Source organism: Leiobunum rupestre, chromosome 4, assembly GCF_980474605.1.
Source record: "Leiobunum rupestre chromosome 4, qqLeiRupe1.1.hap1, whole genome shotgun sequence".
Lineage (NCBI taxonomy): Eukaryota > Metazoa > Arthropoda > Arachnida > Opiliones > Sclerosomatidae > Leiobunum > Leiobunum rupestre.
The window spans coordinates 42,049,578-42,066,819 of record NC_143387.1 but is presented as its reverse complement, the minus strand read 5'-3'; the positions used below and the strand labels follow the sequence as shown (position 1 = coordinate 42,066,819).

Below are 17,242 nucleotides of genomic sequence, written 5' to 3'. Positions count from 1 at the left end.
TTTTATTAGTTAATTGCTAAGCCTAACCAAAGTTTCTTTTGTTTTTCACAATTTTCAAACCAGTATTCGCATTTTTTATCAGAATTTTAAATAAATAACCACAATATTATTCATATTATTTAATAAATACCTTTATTATTCTTTAAATTAAGTTCACATTTCTCAAACTTAAGTTTTAAAATATTGCCTATTTTTAATTTGCAAAAATGCCCACCACAAAAATTTGTTGTGTTTCATTCTGTGAATCTAAGAAGAATATCAATGTATAATTTCATCAGTTTCCAGTTGATGAAAGTTTATGCAAATTATGGACTAAGAACATATCTAAAAAAGATTTTGGGGTCAATGAAGCTTACGCATCACGCAAGATTTGTTTGTAGTGGGACATTTTAAGGAAAGTGATTACTATCAAGGTCTAAAGATCCGCAAATTAAAGAAAATATTGACAAAGGAAACATATGAATCTATAATATCTATTAGAATAACTTCATTGTCTACAATATCTTGCGTGTCATACCTCCTTAAATCTGGTTTCCAGTTTGTCTTGACAAGAAATTTAACGAGCAATGCTATTGAAATGTTTTTCAGCATTCTCAGGAAAATGGCTGGAGGGAATGACATGCTTGATTCAAGATAAACTATATTCAGTTTGGAATACTACCTTAAGAGAGGCACTATATCATTAACAAAACCTAAAACATCTAACGTTCCCAAAGACAGCTTCACAGATCTATCAGCCATGATTGATACTAGACTCGATGGATTTTCAACTATTTTTAACGGCAATGAAGTTACGTTACCATCTGAAGTTATGAGTACCCAGATACACAGAGATGCACCTTACGGCTAGCAAGTATCGCATACTTGGCTGGTTATGTAGTACAAATCCTAGAGGAAAAACATTTTTGCGAATTGTGCCTTGAAAATGTATCACAGCCTAATTCTGACTCACCATTAGTTGGATTGATAAAATTGTCCGACAGAGGAAACCTTAGGTATCCGCAGCAAAGCTTTATCATGTTAATGGCTATAGTAACAACATTCATAGAGAGAGCTGTACCCTATCTCCGGGATTCACCTGCCATTTTAAAAAAACATTGAAATCCACTTGTGGCCAAAAATTGCTCTATGCCCTTACATCCAATGTGATTTGAATAATAATCACCGAATGAAATTGCTGATTTAATTTGTTGAAAGGTCGTACTTCCAATTATCACAAATATTACCAAAACTCTGTCCGCAAAATTTGAGAAAGTGAAAGAACTTGTGCATAAGCCTCTTTCTTGAAAAGTACTCAAGTTGTAAATTTTAGTTTTCTAAATTTTTAGTTGTGTATCATTCAGTGGGAAATTCACATTGGTTTATTATATTTATCAGATTTAAATACCTTCCAAGTTTCCATCACTATTTTCATTCATAGTGATCTTCCAAGTGTCTGTTAGTTAATTAAAATTCATTTATTTCACTACTTTAATTAAAATAAATTTTTAAACATTAATACAAAACAAAGGCCTCTGGAAGTTACTACATAGCAAAAATACAGCTGTAAGGAGAACCACGTGTTTATGTTTACATTTATATACAGAAAACGTCGACGGCGACTTCTGGCTCCAGAATGACCAAATTTTAATAACGTTTTTCAAAACTTTACTTTGCGTTAAAAAATCTCAAGAGGTGTTTAACTTTTTTATTATTAATTAACTTAAATATTACTAAAAAATATTTTACAAAAAATTACACATTACGCGATAATAATTGAAATTCCAAAGTTCCGCGCAGTTGCTCCCATTCGATAACATGGCTGCGAATTTTCTCAAGGGGGGGGGGGGGCTAGACTAGCGCCATAAAACGATGTGAGACGTTTTTGAACTAATTTCCCATACGCGATTTTCGTACGATCGCCTGGGCCGCTATGAGCGCGAAGCAGATCTCGAGACGGCCGTGACCTAGCAGTGATGGTAGAGGCTGATTTTGGAAAATTCCTCCCATGTTCTTACATTCATCCTTACTCATAAATCAGTAAATTTTTTAAACAAACCTTTTGTAGTACAGTGAAATAACAATATCACAATGTTGTAGTATTATTCCATTAATAAATTTCTTATATTTTGAAAAATATTTTAATAACGTAGGTCACCTTAGCTATATACAAAAGTATCAAACCTTTGTCTGATGAGTTAACACATTAAAATTTGAATATTATTCTTATCGTACCGTTTACACTGCTTACATTAAACAACTATGATAGCAGTGTTGGCGGTCAAACATAGTAAAAAATGGCAGCGAATGAAAGTCTGTTTTCTTAGGAAGAAATTTATGACCTCATTTGTTAATCATATTAAAAATCGATCGGCGAAACGAAACGTTAGAAAAAATTTCAAAGGTTCGAAAAAATTTATCCAAGCCATACCAATACGCATATAAGAAGGGAGAAGACCCTTTTACAGGGGTACCCCCATTGTGTGTAAATGTTTAATAATCTACTTGTTACTAGATGGCGCCATCAGTTCACAATCAGAAATGTCAAAAATGATAAAACCCGCGAAAGTCTAATTTAAATTGTGGTTATTTAAAAGCTAAAATTTTGAATAACTATATTTTCTAAAATATTTTATGTAAACCTTCAGCTTGAAATAGCACTTAAATTATAATAATTATATAATAAATATAATAATTTAATTTTGTTTTAAAATTTTGCGCCAAAAAATCCACGCTGGCGTCATCTAGTGTAGAAATACGAAATTAAAATTTTATACTCCATGGTGGTTTCTAAATGTTTGTTTCCCATAATATGTAATATGCGAATTGGTCCCACCGTACCGGAAATACAATCAAAATAGTACAATCTATTTCTGAGAAATACAGAATGTTTTTATAATATCTTATCAACTGGAAGAAGATAGAAATTGCGAGAAAAATACAGGTGCACGTTGTAATTTTCTTTTAAAATTAGAAGTGACGCGAAGTTGGGCTCGTAGCCGCTCTCAATTTGTAGCGAGGCTAAAAAGATCAAGTCCGATTTTTGGAAAAGTCGCTTGATAAATGAAGAAAAGTAAACGGAACAGTGGCGGAATTGTTGCGCTCCGGATGAGAGCGAAAAAATCCCATTAAATTTGTAAACACGATTCGGTAAAAGAAGGTTTCGAAATGACTTGGGTCACAAGATGACGCTAGGCTCCTGGTAGGGCGATTCTTAATTGAAAAGAAAGTCTAGAAACGTGAAAGAAGACGGACGCTTTTGTCCCGAGCCGATTTAAATCCGAAAGTGGAATGAAAAAACCGCGCGAAGAACCTTAACAAGAGTGCCGGGACTTTTTCATCTTCTTTGTGCCCAGTCTTTATCCGGAAATGAAGTTTGCCTCCAATTCATCGGATTGCAAACTGGGTAAACTAATACCTGGGTGCGGGTGGTACACGAAATGCTCTAGAGCGAACGTCGCGATGAACCGGCAAATATTGATTAGAAGCAATTTAATGTTCCTACAACTGGAGTGTTATGTTAATTTTAAATTGAATATTACGGAGGTTCGTTTGAATCGCGACTTCGTAAACAGAGGGAGTTTTCTCGACTCCGAAATTAGATTCGCGGAGAGCAATTTATTAAATCGGACAAAATATTTCCAAAACCATTCTAGAGAAATAGTATTTATTTGTTATAAGCAGTCGAAGCGTTAGTTCCTAAAATGGCGCGTTATGGTAATATTTTCTTCTTGCAGTATTTATTATTCATCTATTTTATTAAATAGATTCGTGTATTTATTAAATATTATTATTAGAATGGTTATTATTATAATGAAATTATAACAGATCATTTATTATTTAATAATAATATGGCGTACAATGGTTGCGTTCAGTAACTTCCAACGAAGTATCTGAAAAATTATTTTCGTTGAGACCGTTACTAACGTGAATCTTTTTACGCTTGTTGTAAATTTTGTAAAATATCGTCTGTCGCGGCGTCTGCAGCTAGCCTTACTCCGTGCTGCGACGTCACGTGATCTTTGAGCAACGAGAAAACCTGGTCTTACAGCCGATGACTTCGTTGCTCAATGGACGGGCAACGTGATGTCAAAACCGGAAGTCAAAAACCAGTTCAGTAAAAAACCGCTGACCGTTTAGCTCAGCGCTGACTTTTTTAGAGATACTGAACGCAGCCTCTGACTCAGGTTTTCTTCCAAAGTATCACCCAAGCCTTAGCTTTTCAGAGATAGTTTGTATGTTTAAATCGTTAAAAACCTCATATGCAGGCACCGAGGGACTGATCACTCCGCGTAGTCGGTGTACAGACTGTACTAATGGGATTACGCGTAGTCTTTGAAGTCCCTGCCTTTGGTAGTGCTAATCTAAGCGTAATCCGGTGTACAGACTTTCTAAGAGTGGTTAGCCCCTCGGCAGGCACTCGATAGAATCACTTTCGAAAGATCAGTTACATTCCTTCTTTGTGTATTTTATTTTATTTTAGAAATATTCATAACTATAAACCTTATTTGTAAATAACGCGAACCGTCCGTGACATGGCATTTCGTGGTTATTCCGCTCTCGTGAACTATCTTGCGCTAAAATCAGTGGCGTAGCGTGTATTTCTTTCACCCGGGGCAAACCCTAAATTTGCCCCCCCCCCCCTTTATTTTCGCAACTAAGCAAAAAATCGGTGAAAAATCTGTTGCTCTGTTGATTGCAAAAGGATTCAAGTCATTTAAAAATTAAAATTTTATTTTGCGTGTTTTTAGCAATGCGAACTCTTTAATGAAATGGTCAATATTAATTGGTACCTCTTGTTCGATTGCCAAGAAACCCAGATTTGTTAATCTCAACATGCACATTGTAGACATTTAATAATTTTTATAATTTTTCTGATACACGATCTCGGCCGGCCGCGTTCGTTTCAATTTTCCAGGCCACTGGCCGCCCCCTACATCTAAGCCGCCCGAGGCCATGGCCCCCTTGGCCCCTCCCACGCTACGCCACTGGCTAAAATGACATCATTTCCGAATTCGTTCTTATTGGCTTAAAAGTATATTAAAAGTTGAATATTCATGGGTTAAATAGATTCATGATCGAACATGTCGGAATGTACGGAAAAACTAGCAGACGTCAGCTTCTCTAGATAAACTACGGTATCGCCATCCCACGGAGTTTCTTAGCGGTAGCTCCAAATGTGATTATGGCCTGTTATGTGCCCCTTGTAGTGTACTCGCAAGTTAAAAAATAGTAAATCGACTATAAAGCGAATTTATCATCATAGCTGAAAATTTACCACTTGTAAATAAAGGTTTGTACAAATTATACTACTTTGGGGATATTTACAATATTTCAGTGAAGTCACTATGTAATGAATCAGGGACGGCGATCACGTGGGGGCTTCGGGGCCAGTGTCCCCAAAGAGAAAAAAGTAGGCGCAGAGCCCCCCCTGAAAAATATTTGTGCGGAAAGCCCCAAGCCCAATTTTAAATTATTGTTTTTAATTTATTAAAATGTATTAATTTGTTATAACTAAAGAAGGGTACATAAAAAGAAATAAGCATAAGTTTTAGTCCTATAAAATGTTTAACCCAAAATGTATCCGTCGCGTACACAGCTTTATCAAAATATTTTAATTATCCAAAGATAACGACTTTGAATTAACTATAAATGACGTTTCAGATATCAGAAAAACACTTTTTTAAACATTAATATTATTTTAGTTTGATGTAAATAAATTTTATATGAAAAAATCAGCAGAGCCCCCACCATAATTTTTGCGATCGCCGCCGCTGTAATGAATTATCAACGCTCTATTTTTTAGGTATTCTAATTGAGCCTACGAAAAACATTGGCGGTATTGCGAGATTGATATACTTCTGATATTACCTAATGCAACGGCGGCGATCGGAAAATATTTCTGTGGGGGCACGGACCATTATTTTTCCATCCAAAATACTTAAAACTTAAGCAAGAAAATGTACAGCTCTACATTTTAATTACTATATATATTTTCATAAATGTGTTCTTTCTAATATCTCATCCGTCAATGAATACATTGATAGTAAAAGTTAAGTCGATATCTTTAGAAAAATATCTGCGTACATGGCTAGATAATTAAGCATTTCTTGGCCACATACTTTACGAAGGTATTTTAGGTAAAACAGGGTACACGACGACGCGATTTTCTGTTTGGACGAATCTATCGAAATAAATTTTACAGTTATATCATCTTAATGCTACTCGCATCTGCAATCTCAAAATAACTTCTGTGAAAAGACTGCATTCGGACCCAATAAAGGCAGTGAGATAATAAATTTTCTCCTGATTGCTATTTTTCCTCATTTTTATTTCTGTGGGGGATCTTCCCGAATCTGTTCCATTGCGCCGAATCCCATTCGACCGAACACAATCCCATTCGACAGCACTTCTCCGGGTTTAAAATTCGGTATTATCCGTTTCAGCACCTGTCAGAACAGCATTCAGTGTTACCTAACCTAACCTAACCTAACCTAACCTAACAGACTTAAAAATATATTAAAACGCTTCCATAAAAAATCAAAAGGAGTAGAAAGAAAAACTTTTTTTGCGGTCGCTCAATTGTGAATATTGCGTCGGTCGATTAGAACAATACAAAACCCGCCTTTGGGCTAATTTCTTCAAAAACATTGGCGGAATTCGGTCTAATGGGAATTCGGTCGAATGGGATTCGGCGCAATGGGAACATACCCTCTTCCCTCGTTTGTTCACTGGATCGCCGTCACTGACCTAATGTATCGTAATTTGCCCAATTTCCGAGGCGGACAACTCGAGTTCGTAATGTCAAATTATATATTTTTTTAGAAATGAATCCTTGAGTTTTTAACTTATTACTTTCAGCGCAAAAAGCAAAACAATATTGCGGATATGACTCTCGAGAATTCCCAATAGTCGGACGCATTCCAGAAATATTTTTAAAATCTAAAATAAAACTGAACGTAAGTTCATACTTTTCTCTCTGTCTTTGGCGGAAGAGAATCTGTGAACTTGAAAATCGTATTTTTTATTTCTGAAGAGGAGGGGACCCTTTTCGAGTTCGTAATAAAACTCTGAAACTAAAAAAAGCTGTAAAAAATGACCTCCTTAAGAAATCTTCTTTCTCAGCTCTATAAAAGACGACGTAAGGCGCCAAGAAAATAAATACACACTATCTGATAAAACCTCTTCACGTAAGAGAAGAGAGTACATCAGAACAATGAAAATTGCCGTGAATCATACAGTATTCGAGAAGTTTTTGGAACCGGTGGCGACGTCACCCTGCGCTGGAAAAATACGTGATATAACTGACGATCCGTGAACCAGGACACCATTTTGGAATGTCTTCGATAAGAGCTGATTGCGTTATTTATCTCCGCTTCGTGCCCAAAACTACCGAAACTCGTTTAAATTCAACCGATCAGAACCTTTGAAGATACATAAGTCCATAACTACAAATTTTACTTCACTCGCTCCCAATTTTACGAAACCCGAGAAAATTTTTAAACACCTATCGGTATTCTCGTGGTCTCCCGCGGGTTAGGTGTAACGTTAGACCTTACCACAAATTATTCGGGGAATTTATAGAAGTATAAGTATTTATAATGCCCCCCCCCCCCCCCGGGAGTACGTCCGAACGACCAGAATTTCTACCGGCAAAAAGGAAATCTTAGAATAAGAATAATTCACTATAATGTCAAGTCCGTAAGTATAAAAAAATTCTTTACGTGTCCTAAAGATTTTTTTAAACGACTTCATTTCGTAAAAGCAAAGTCATCCGGAATTGTGTTGTAAACTACCTAGAGAGGGTCCTTCCATATCTCGCCGGAACAGCGTGAAAAATGGGACTTTTGGTTGGGTTTCCTATTCAAAAAAACGTCAAATTGGGGCGAACGAAAGAAACCTACTGAGAATTCTTAGTAACTCGATGCACTTCCTCGGTGATTCTCAAAACGGGTAAAGGAGCAACTTGGGCCATAAGTCGGAACCTTTTCGCGCGAAAGACGAGTGCGGTGGCCATTCGCTAGTTTTTTAACTCTCGGTGGCCTTTTCGAGTAACTGCAGTAAAGCGAAGAACATCCAAAAAGTGTGGCGCATTTCGTTCAATGTCTTCCGAAATAGGCAACAGAGGTGTTTCGAAGTCGGAATAAAGGGAAGAGCCGCGGCTCCGACCAAATATTTTAAAGCAGAGAGGGAAGGAAGAAAGCGTACTAAAATTGGATTCTTTGGCCTTCTGGAAAATATTAAAGAACCTTGAGCAGAAGATAGCTTTCTGCTTCCCTTTCTTTTTTGCACCTCGAGGAAGTCTCCAACGTGAAAATAGAAAATTACGCTTTTTTTTCACTTTTCTGGCGCAGCTTGGCTGTTTCAACGCGCACTCTCGATATAGAGTCTTTAATCTAAGAGCCTATATATATATATATATATATATATATATATATATAGTTTTCTTTTTCAACCAGAGATTGTACTTGATTCGGAGAATTCGCCCGGTGTAAGATTTCTTTAAAAGGGGTCCCCGATTGTTCCTTGCCATCTTGGCTATTACCTAAGACTGCCCTGCCCCGGTAAGCCGGCTTTTACGGCAATTCTTTTCTCTCTGTTATATAGAGTCACGGATTGAATGTGGGAAGGTTATACGCGTCTTAACGAGATATTCCACTATAAAGTGAGTTATAATACCGAAGTCCGGCGTGGCGACTTGTCAAAAAGTTTGTTTTTTCCTCGTGGTAAGAGTTACGTTAATAAAATTTTGCGATGGGTAACAACGCTTTGCAGCGTTGGGTTACTCGCTTAAGTAATCAGACGTACAAACGTTCAACTAATTGATTATTTGAATTCCGTAATCATTTGATTTAATGTGGACATCAAAAATTAATATTATTCACCAATAATCACCATTGGTATTCAAACAGGATCAAACTATTATTAACGGTATTCAATTGCCAATTATTTAGAAAATGAACGGAAAAACATTCGATAATAAATAAGTCTAAAATCAAGGTCTTTAATGGTGTTCACCAGTATTCAATCATATGGTATTGCATCAAAGATAATAATCGATATTCACCAGTATTCAAGGGAAACCACAGGAAATCAAAGGTAATTATCGGTATTTACCGATATTCAATGGAAATATCAGGAAATCAAAGGTAATTATCGATATTCACCGATATTCAAAAGATAAAATCACTGAAATCAAAGGTATTCACAGATATACCAGAGAAATAACATTAAATCGAAGGTAATCATGGGTATTCACCGCTATTCAAGATATCACTGGAAATGAAATGTAGTCATCGGTAATAGATTAGAAATAATGGGAATAACAGTAATAATACTTTATCATTTTGGAATCAGTAGAAATTGTAGGGAATCAATTGAAATATTTAGTAATCAGTAATCAGGTGTTCAAATATTTCTTCAATGAGTAACCCCTTATATTGTCGCTTTGAAACGCGATGGAAAAAGTTAAGAAAAGAATGGATTTTGATGTTTGAACTATTGTGAAGAAATTGGAAGCCAATCTAATCCAGTTTAGATACATCACATTTAAAGAGTCATAATAAATATCCAACTTATTGGTCACTCGCGCGTTCTATCTCCAAAAACGATGATAAAGTCCTCGAAAATACGCTTTATATATAGATCATATATATTCACTTCCGGTAGTATCAGTACAGGCCTACAGGGTAAACCCGGCAGCAGTCGGTATCTATACAAGCACCATTTCCCAGTTTGACAGCAGCCCTCCAGCCGCGGACTCGCGATTCCGGCGAGCTCAACGCGATAAAGGCTCCGCAGATAACCCAGAGCGCGCCCCCTCTCCTAAGCCTGACTAGAGCCTTAAGACCGGTTATTTTCCTTTTTGGAAGATTCCGTAAGAGGATCGAGTAGCCCCGCAGCGTGCGTAGGAGCATTTTTTCCGGGCCAAACTCAAATCAAGCAGACCCCCCGTCAGTTTCCGTCCAAAAGTTGGCGAGACCTCATCGGTCGCGACGACGAATCTGTTTGCGCGTGGCTTTCAATGTTTATAGTAGTCTCATTCAAGACGACCCGCATTGCTTTCACGCCAAGAACTGTATACAAACTAATCAAAGACGCTCAAACTACGCCGTATAAAGAATGTTTTGAATTTTTAACGTATGAAAGGAAATATAGAGAACAAACGAAGGCTTTCGAGGTTATTTTCGCTGACGTCTTCGAATGGTTGAACTACCAAGAATCATTCCCGAGTCAAGTTCTCGTCTTATGGATTCTCGGAATGAGCTCCAAGCTCGAAAACATTTTTCTCCCGATAAAAAGATTAGATGACATTTATTGGAACTGACGCTACGGATGTGTTTTCTTTGAACAAAAAATTGTTTCTCGAGGTCAGATATTTACCCAAATAGAAATTTATGAAAAAATATGAAAAACACAAGAGAATGAAAAGATCGTAATTTTTCCGATAATGTATTTCAAAAAATAAACGCGACAGTACAGTTTAGGCGCGAGGGAGCATGCTCAATCTTATTCGATGACTTTTCGATCAAAATTTCAATCAGCCAAAAGTAAATAGCTTTTTTCAAATAAAAGCGCCACTTTTGCGAGTGTTGAATTTGGAAGGCGAAGAAAATCGTTGAAATTGGAAAATGTCGGACCCAAAGTCCCAGTCCGGGATTTAAGTATTCAACGTCTAGGAGAAGCTGAGATTGAATTGACACTTTCCTGGAAACTGCGCAAAGACAAAACTCTGGCTCATCCCGAGAAAACGACTCGAACGAAGCGAGAAATTCGCAATTTTGCAAATTTACGCGATTTATCAAATCTTTGCCGGAAAGTTCCCACGTCGTTCATTCGTAATATCATCACTCATAAGTATGCCATAAAAGCATTTTCGTTAATGAAACCTTGTTCACGGGATATGACGTAAATTACGTCACTTACAACTCCGTGACGAAATACGCGTCATCAACTTTACTGATGGGAAACGGAAGTTAGTGAGAATTCCTCGCGCGTTTCTGGCTTTGCCCATGTCCAGTTTAGCTCGTGCCTCGCGATCACATGATTTCATTTCCATGGTAACCTTTTCAATAGCGCAAGGATTATAAGCATTTTTGCACTTTTGGGTCCGCTCATTGTATGTTCCGCGTGAAACAAGGTCTCATTGAATTTTTTTCAATGGAAATATTATACAGAGGCATACTTATGAGTAATTATGTTACATATGGTAATATCCCAGGAAATCACCGTCAAAAAGAGCGCTTCATTCATTTTACAAAAACTATTTTTTTTAAGGTTAACGCTATAACATATGGCGCCTTAATTCACTATGGGGATGTAATAATGACTTTTGACTTTTGGTCACTTTTTAAATTCTCTATTTAGTTATTTGCGCTCGAAGAGCTGATTTTCTCGTTTAAATTACGCAGCTTGACGAAGGAAGGGGAATTAGCAGAACTCAGGGCCTGGATTATGAATGTATTGGTAACACACACGTACACACTTTTTTTTTGGTATCGGTTCCCCATGGCTGCGTTCATTAATGTAAAGGTTTTCGAGATCCTGGAAGAGCTGGTTTTTTCGATATAGTGAGGTCAAGACGCGAACATGAAAATAAAACTTTAAAGATAATCGATTGGTTGATGATTATATTGCTTTACATTCAAAAATGCAAAGAATAAAATAATTAGGAAAATTACTTGTTTACGTGATATGAAGTCTGCCACTTACAAGTTAGTTTTCCCAACGCCACTTCTGTTGTCTTTTAATGACTAAAGTGATTGATATTGGTTTTAAAGTGGTTAGACAATTTTATAACGTGATAAACCTCCCTCTACAGTCTAAAAAGGGTTGACACCTTAACGACTCGTGCTCCGAAAATTTAAACGAACACATTACACGGCTTAAAACAGTTTTGATGATTTCAAAGTCAAAAGTTAATTAGCAGGAATCCATACCTCTACTTGGAATGCTTATCCTGCCGCATCGCGAATGGTAAGATCACTCTGACGGCTTTAGTCCCGCCTACGAGAAAAAAAAAATCCCCTCTCACGTAGTTGTTTGTTAAGTTAACATAGTGACGTCAAAAAAACCGTCAGCCACATCGAAACGAAAATCTACCGCGATACGCATTCCAAGTAGAAGTATGGATTCCTGTGAATTAGTTATAACAAAATAAGGAGAAACCTCCCCGAGCTAGAAATGGGAGAGCTAAATTAAAAATTACCAAAACTATTTAAAAGTCCACTACTTTCACGGACGAACTGCTGAAATAGAGCTGGAAAAATCCCACATCATCATTGGCCACATCCGCTATCACGAGGTACGGAAGGGGAGGAGCTACGGGGTTTTCACCCAGATTTTTTTTTATAAAACACTGGTGTGACTCTTTAAGCGCCAGAAAAAAAAATTAAAATCAAAGGTGCGGTAAAAATATTTAAGAGAGGCATACTGACATCTTTAAAACCACTGTGGACAATTTAATTCCCGCGGCTAATTCCGTTCTTCATTAAATAGTGTGTGGAAAATAAAAACAGTGTCACTATAAAGTAAAAGAAAACCGCAGCAAATCACGTGAATGGGGTGGACGGGGGGGGGTCGAGGTTCTTACTAATGTAAGACGGGGCTTAACGTAAGACCTCTCAACCGCGTAAACTATAATTCCTCGAGTCTTCGTTAGGTCGTCTCAAAGCCCCGAGCCTATTACTTATTGTTCTTACTGGAACCCGACGGAAACCGCGCGAGGGACCAAAAAAGATTCTAGAATGACGCTGATGGCGAGTTCAGTCGGGGGAGTTTTCTCAGGACGCGTAATACAGTCAGCTTTAGCGGATTAAATAAAGGGAAAAAAATGGGGAGAAAACGGTCGACGGGGAAGCCGCCATTCGAGGGGGAAAGGGGAAATTGCGTTTGACGCGAGAGCGCGACGAGGATGAAGTCCGGAAAAACGGGAAAATCCCGACTCTATCCCGAGTGACGCCCGGACCTGGCTGCCGATGTAATCTATGCAGAGCCCATCAGACAGACAGATCCCAGCGCCGGAGCGCCCCCTGCTTTTTTCGTCTTTTCATTAAAATGCGCTTTCAGCGAGGGCTGCTCCCAGCCATCCCCAAAAAAGGTACGCGCATTGGGAATGGCTTACTGCATGGTATCGCGCCATTGTGTCACGTCTTCTAATGGCGTTTTCTTCTAAAATACTCGCCAGTAACTCCGTTTCCCCGTAGTTTTATTACGCCGTTGAGCGCATCCGTAAAAAACATTAGGGAAAGAAGTCTGTTTGGGAAAATATATATATATACTGGTTTATGCAAATGAACAGCGCATCAGTCTGGAGGATTTCAATATTTGGGAAGATATTCGAATGTGATATTCGAATACGGATTCGGTTTTGGAGATAAAATGTTACCTCGACGGGTTCGGTACGAAGAACGTCATAAAATCCAATAGGGGAATTTAATCCGTTGCCTGGAACCATGACGCGAAAACCCGGAGGCCGTTTTATTTCATCCCGTGACGCGTCGAGGTAATGGGTTAGTTCGTCCCGTCGCCGCTAGAGACACCCATCTCTATAAATAAATAAGATATTTGAAATGGTCCAAATATAATATACCTATTTAGGTTAAGGCTATACGACGGATTTACGTCATTATGGATCGGAATTTAGTAAACGTGATAAGTATAATTTGGCCCCACCCACTAACGTCCTTGTTTGGATAACGCGTTGACGCGATTATTAACGTTGAAGGACACGGACGTACCCGAGTACGTCAAACCTAGTCTTATCTACGTCCCGTTCGAGTGGAGAATGTATAAGTCTAATAAGTTTCCTTTCGTCAAAAGCGGCCCCGTATATTGATCTCGGAAAATGAAACACGCGAAGATGGACGTATTACCGTTAGGTTTCCATTAGTGGGATTCCAGAATACATCCGGAATAAAAGCCCTCTTTCTCGTCCCGTTCCCGAAATTCCTTTTTATAATAGAATCATATTGGAATCACTATAGTCTGACATCAAAGCTAATGATGCCCCGCGCCAGACTTTCGGTTCACGAATGATTTCTGTTCGAAAATATTGATGACCCGGCGAGCCGATCGTGGCTTTTGCGAGCGTACTCCGAGAGTGCCTTCGTCAGAAAGTTCGCTTCTTTCGGAATACGTATACGAGCCAAAAGCGATGGATGTCCAATTTATCGAAAGCCATAGTGATTTAGAGCGACTGAATAGTAATATATACATCTCTCTATCTCCATTTTTCGGGTACCACGTCCTTCGAGCGAGGAATTCCAATAACCAGAATTACTTACAAAAGGCGGAATGGATCTACGTACGCGTGGACTCTCAGTGATACTTACGGTAAAACTTACCTGAAAGGAAATAGAGAGATGTGCCTTTTCTTAAAATTACTGGCGCGTACAATATATTCTGAAAAGAATTTCGTCTTGAAATTTACAACGAATGCCCATTTCAATCAATTTGACCTTTGATATAATGAACTGGTTAAGTTACATTAATGACAAGCCTCTCAGCACCCGGGTTTCAGCCTATTTTTACTTTGTCTAAAATTTAATTTGAATTAACGTGTTCGCATTTAGCTACCTTATTTCCGAAATCAGGTAACTCGAAAAATTGATTTTCGATAAAATCCCTCTTGGGTTTATTAAGTTAATGTACAGGATAATTGACAATTTATTCAAATTTAAATTGAATATTTAAAATATATTAAATACATCATGGGGGTTGTGTGTACTTAAATGTTCGAGACATAAGTAACGTCTTTCGTAACATATTGCGGGATGATGGATCAGTAGCGGCGCTAAGGTTTTTTCACAGGTGGGCTAATTATTTTGTGGCCCCTAAGAATTTTGTGGGCTTTACAACTTTAGTGACCCCTTGTAAATTTTCCAGGAAGCGAGAAGAGCAAGGTCGTTTTCTTGGTGCGGATCTCGTCGCGTTTACTGGACCCCTTATGACCTTGTATCCGACCTGGAGGGGACACTTGCATGCCCGGGGTATTTCCGTAAATTCCCTTTCTTTTCTTTCTATTGTCTATTCAACTTTCTCTCAATTTCCGCTCCCTTCCTCCCGAATCTATCTGTTTATGGTCTACTATCTTATTGACTAAACAAATTGATTTTGAAAGTTTTTCTCCAGAAAAACCTTTGTTGGCAATAAAACAAATTTCTAGAGATAATGAAAATTCATAAATTTAAATATGTGGCCTCTTAAATTTTCAATTATAAATATGTGGCCCCTTTCAGAAATGCAGGGGGGCTAAAGCCCACTTCAGCCCACCCTTAGCGCCGCTACTGTGATGGATGGGTACTCGATCATATACGTAGTTTCAGTTGAGAGGTTGAGAGGATAAATGGTTTATTTTAAAATAATTTTGTATTTCGTTAGTTTTTGATACTCCACTTACTTTCCAGCGCGATTGAAGCAGATGAATTTCTTTCAGTCTTATGTAAAAATAAATCAGGACGTTATGAAAACAAATTAGAGACAATAGCAGAGTTTTATAACAAAGTACTTTAGGGGAAAGTATTTAATTTCACTACTTAATGAGCGGCTACTCGATAACTTGGACGTTTCAATAAATCAAAAACAATATTTTCCTTTTCACAGCGCATGCGCGATAAACATTTTGAGTAATTAAAAAGATTCCCAAATTCAGAGAAGACCAAAGACTTAGCAGACGACAGGAGGCTCTACGGTTTCGACAATCAGCTCTCGAGATACCTCAACTTAATCTTGAGCAAATTGTTTGATATCTTGTTCACTATTTTCCGCATCTTGCGTCTTTCAGGGTACACACGACACAGAAGACAGCAATAAGTAATTAGAAGAGTTTAAGTCACGTTTTAAAACTAAGTAAATCCCTTGAATGCTTTTCCGTATTACTTCCAAATATGCCGTAAAGTGTCGCCCCCTATCGTAGCTGCAACGCGAAATATTTTGAATTTTATCACCCGACTAGAAGCTCCGGTGATTTCTCAGTTTAAAGGGCCACATAATCGTTTGAATTTTGGAAGTAGGGTTTGATAAATGCCAAATTTAAATTAGTGGGATCTGCTACCTAAAATTCGGGCAGTATTTTTCAAAAGATTCTGTGGCCCTTTAACTAGGGAAGAAATATTATCGTAACTCTTACTATAATATCTGTTCATAAAAATAATTTATATGTATTATTCAGTTCCCCTTCGTAAGCTTTGGAAATCGCAACCAATCCGACCTAAATACATAAGGTTGGACCAGCTGCCTTAAACGACATCTATCGTACCATCCAAGTAATACCAAGAATTTATTGAAATTACTAAGAATATTTCAGCATAGCATTAACCCCTGGTGCCATCCTCACAGCTTTTGTGGAGAAAGTTCTTCTGCATTTAAGGCGTATTCAAGGTCATACCATATAGCAAACTTGAATGGGAAAGCAGACGAATTTAAGCTACGAGGCTGCGAGGATGGGAATCAAAATCCTGTATTCCAATATTCTTAGTAACTTCAATACATTCTTGGTAATACACTAAAGCCACCGCTTGCTTTAAATAAGAAATTCGGTTTTTTGGTTTTTTAGTTTGATTTAAAACCAGTTTAAGACGATAAAGTGTGTTTGAAACAATAAAAACAGTTTTGTCTTTTTTATAATAATTAGGTAGGCACCGAGCGACTTTTAATGTCATTAATTCAGGTGGCCGGGTTACAATGCGTTGGAGGGTGGTGGCATGCCCTTTATGCTAAGCGACCCAACAGCTCCCTAATACTAACTATTACCGTTAACCTCGCGTGTAATTTCCAGTCATAAGTATGATATTTGGCCACCTCTTTTACATCATCCATTCTTCATAGTGACTTCCCAAAACATTGATATAGCGCCTAAAGGTAGCGACTTCGTGGAATGGTGGAATGTAATCGCCTTCGTTCTCTTGTTTACCAATTATGACCAAGGCTTATATTGTCGGCTGGGAGCCTGGGACACATTTCGAATTTTGTGATTTCGGGTACATCATATGACAAATATATCCAGAATTCTAAAACATATATGTATGGCACGTAAAACAAGTATTTAATTATGAAAATTAATTTTAAAACATTTCTATGTTAATCATTTCGCAGCAATCATCCCTATAGAGTACTTTCGTCTGATCCGATTTTGAAAACTTGTAAACGTCACCGCTGTAGTGTTAATAGTGGCCGCCATGACAGTTACCGTTTTTTATCAATAGAGTGTTTTCAATTCGAAACTCACGACGTCACCAATGTAATTAGCCTATTGATAAAAAAG

At 37.7% G+C, this 17,242-nt stretch overlaps 1 protein-coding gene and 1 long non-coding RNA gene across 2 annotated transcripts in view; one reads left to right on the top strand and one right to left on the bottom strand.

Annotated features, from left to right (window-relative positions):
• LOC149947862 (prolactin-releasing peptide receptor-like) overlaps positions 1-17,242 on the top strand; it is a 53,293-nt gene that overhangs the window by 21,514 nt on the left and 14,537 nt on the right. The gene's annotated exons all lie outside the window — the stretch shown is intronic.
• On the bottom strand, positions 726-1,437 carry LOC149947863 (uncharacterized). The gene is made up of 3 exons (XR_016480526.1): positions 1,388-1,437; positions 953-1,078; positions 726-888 (listed from the first exon to the last, which is right to left on the bottom strand). It is a non-coding gene; the product is annotated as an uncharacterized LOC149947863 (long non-coding RNA).